The sequence below is a fragment of the Pinus tabuliformis genome, chromosome 6 (genome assembly GCF_031772625.1).
Source record: "Pinus tabuliformis cultivar Carrire ecotype Pingquan chromosome 6, CPIR1, whole genome shotgun sequence".
NCBI classification, from domain to species: Eukaryota; Viridiplantae; Streptophyta; class Pinopsida; order Pinales; family Pinaceae; genus Pinus; species Pinus tabuliformis.
The window spans coordinates 250,943,325-250,946,786 of record NC_142292.1 but is presented as its reverse complement, the minus strand read 5'-3'; positions in this window follow the sequence as shown (position 1 = coordinate 250,946,786).

Sequence of the window (3,462 nt, the reverse complement as noted above, 5' to 3'; positions counted from 1 at the left end):
TTTGAACCCCTGTTTGGATCCCTTGTATTGGTTTTCGATGGTTTTGTCCCATGGTTTGAATAAGGACTTGCCTATAAAAAGGAAAAGAGATCACTTGTCTAGACACTTGTGAAATTTGAATATCTTAAGATCTGAAAGTTTGGGTGATTGGTTTTAAAAGCTAGATCTAAATCAAGGAGAAAATTTAAGGTGAATCTATTGATAAGTCGTGATCTCTCGGGTGCATGATCAGATCTGTGGATCTGACTTACTGTGGCACATTGGAGGACTGTTAATTTGGCCCTAATCAGAGGTTCGCAGGCGATCCATGGCGTGAGTGCGAGGGTACACAACGCAGGAGAAGGCGCAGTGCAGGGGTACGCAGTGCAGGAGAAGGCGCAGTGCGAGGTACGCAGCACAGGAGAAAGTGCAGTGTGGAGGTACGCAGGGAAACAGAAGAACAAGTCACGGAGGTACGCTGTCAGGCGGGCAGTGCAGGTGCGGATCTGAGCAGAGGTACGCAGGGCAGCTGAACGAGTGGTGCGGAGATATGCAGAGCAGTAGACCGACCAGGTGCAGATCTACGCAGTTTAGATACAGAAGAGCTGCGGGTATTCGCAGGCCACTATTGGTGAAGTTGCGGACCTATCTTGAAACATTTGTTGGCTGTCTTTTATCTATTGCTGCAGAGTTCTGGGTTTAGATTTCTGGTATTACTTTTCTGTTTACAGCATTCTGAGAAGTTGGGTGATTCATTGGTTGATTGTATAAGGAGATTGGGTGATTTGCATGTACTTGATGATTATTTGATCTTCTTGGATCTAGTTTGAAAATTATTGAAACGTGGTCCCTAAAGAAGTAAAAGAGCAAAGGGGGTTGTAGCTCCCTTCCAGGAGAGACTGGAAAATGAGAGAGAGTTGTAGCTCTCTGCAGGTTGCAGCCTGCGTACTGGTAAAGGACTGCACCAGTACAAAATCCTTGTAAAAGAAGTTTCTAATTGAAAGAAGATAGAGACATATTGCAGCAGGTGGTTTTCACCCACATTGGGTTTCCACCTTATATCTGGTGTTCTTTGGTGTGCTTATCTATTTTTCTTGTTCTTGTTCATTATTTTATGGCACTGACATACAAATTAATGATCAATATCTGAAGAATAAATTAAAGTATAAATCTAGAAGGCATATTGAAAAGAATTTGATAATACTGATTCACCCCCCCCCCTTCTCAGTATTATTTCCAACAATTGGTATCAGAGCAGGTTCTTCAGAAGAAGCTTGATCGCTTGAAGAAAGATCTTTCATCATGAGCAACTACGAGAGGGAAGCATCAATTAGGCCACTGATTTTTGATGGGACAAACTTCGTTTATTGGAAGGTAAGAGTTACTGCCTATCTTCAATCTCTTGGTACAGAAGTCTGGGATATCATAGATACAGGGTATACTTTTCCATCAGCAACTCCTACAGATCCAGCTGAGAAGAAGAAATATGAAACAAATGCAAAGGCAGTTAATACTCTATTAGGATGCCTATCTCAATCAGAATTTGTTAAGGTAATGCAGTTTAAATCCACAAAAGAGATATGGGACAAGATTGTTCTGAGCTATGAAGGAGATGATCAGGTAAAACGAGCAAAACTTCAAACCCTCAGAATTTAGTATGAAAATCTCAGGATGTATAATGATGAAAGTGTGGCTAACTATTTTCTTCGTGTAGATGAGATTGTTAATTGTATGAAAAATTTGGGTGAAGAAATAAAAGAGGTTGTTGTGGTTGAAAAAGTTCTAAGATCTTTGTCTCCTAGGTTTGAATCTAAAGTTTCTGTAATAGAAGAAAAACAGAATCTACAAAGCCTTAAAATGTCACAGCTGCACGGAATTCTAACTGCTTATGAAATGAGGAAAGGAGGTCCATCAGACAGGAGAGAAGCTGCCTTCAAGGCTTCAGGCAAAGGAGAGTACTATGAGTCAGGACACGTGTCAGAAGAAGAAGAAGAATCAATCTTTTTCAGAAATCTTCAATGGGGTACTGGTCGTTTCCGAGGTAAGTTATCTTTCAAATGCTTTGCTTGTGGAAGAGTCGGTCACTATGCTGCCAAATGTCCTCACAAGGATAAGATTGACAAAGGGAAGGAACTTGTTAGATGGAACAAGAAACAGAATGCAACTAAGAAAAGTTACTACACTCATGAAGACAGTGATGGCCTATCAAATAGTGACGAAGATGAACGAGGTAATGATTATAAACTTTTAATGGCCTTTGAAGATGATGATTACATGGATGCTATAGATGTAGATGGTTTTTATGAAGAGATTTCTCGACTCAAAATATGTTTAGAAGAAAAAGATATGATCATTGATACTCTGCAATTCCAACTTGATGAAAAAGAAAAATCTCTTGAGAAGTTAGAATGTGAAATTGTTGGCCTTAGAAAAGAAATTGAGAAAACAAAGGCTCTTAATCTTAAATTTGTTAAAGGATCTGAAACTCTGGATGAGATTATCAATGTACAGCGTTCTCCACTAATCAAGACAGGTCTGGGTTATAATGGAGAAACATCTCAAGCATCCACCTCAAAGAGTTATCTTGATGCAGCAAGGAGGAATGAGCAAAAGCCCAATGGAGATCACCAGGTAAGGCAGGGACGAATTACATCAAGAACAAACAAAGACTACCAGGTAAACCAGGAGAAATCCATCTTAAGGGTGAACAAAAGCTACAACCAGCCACAGGTAAAAACTTCTCTATTTGCTTCAAGAATGGATGACAATAGAAATTACAATCATTTGGCTGGTAGATTTGATAATCGCAGAAGTTTCTTCAATGGCCAATGTTTCTCTTGCCATAACTTCGGTCACAAAGCAGCTCAATGTGTTGCTTATAAGACAATCATGACTAGAGAAACTCAAAAACAAAGAAGTATGACTGGGATTACGAAAATGACCTATAACAACTTTTCTGCCCTTGAAAATGAAATTGAATGTTCTATTTGTAATAACTTCGGTCATGAAGATTCTGAATGCAGGAGTAGGTTTCGGCAAACAAAGGAACAAGCCTCAAGCACTAGAACATGGAGAAAAAGGAACCACAAATAGAAAGATGTGGGATAGCATTTTATGCAGAAGGACAAGAAAATCTATGGTACATCGACAGCGGATGTTCGAAGCATATAACAGGTGAAAAAGAAAAACTTGAATCATATACTGCTTTGGAAAAGGGAAAGAAAGTTTCTTTTGGAAATGATACCCCTGCAGCCATAAAAGGAAAAGGCACTGCTTAGTTGAAAGAAAAGGTCAAAGCTGGAAATGTTTTGTATGTTGATGGCTTGAAGCATAATCTACTAAGTGTCAGTCAAATGTGCGATCAAGGAACAGAGGTAATATTTCGATCAAATGGATGTAGTGTTCGTGATCTTGATACAGGAAAAACGGTGATCAAAGGCAGAAGAACTCGAAATAATCTATACATATTTGAAGAAGGACAAC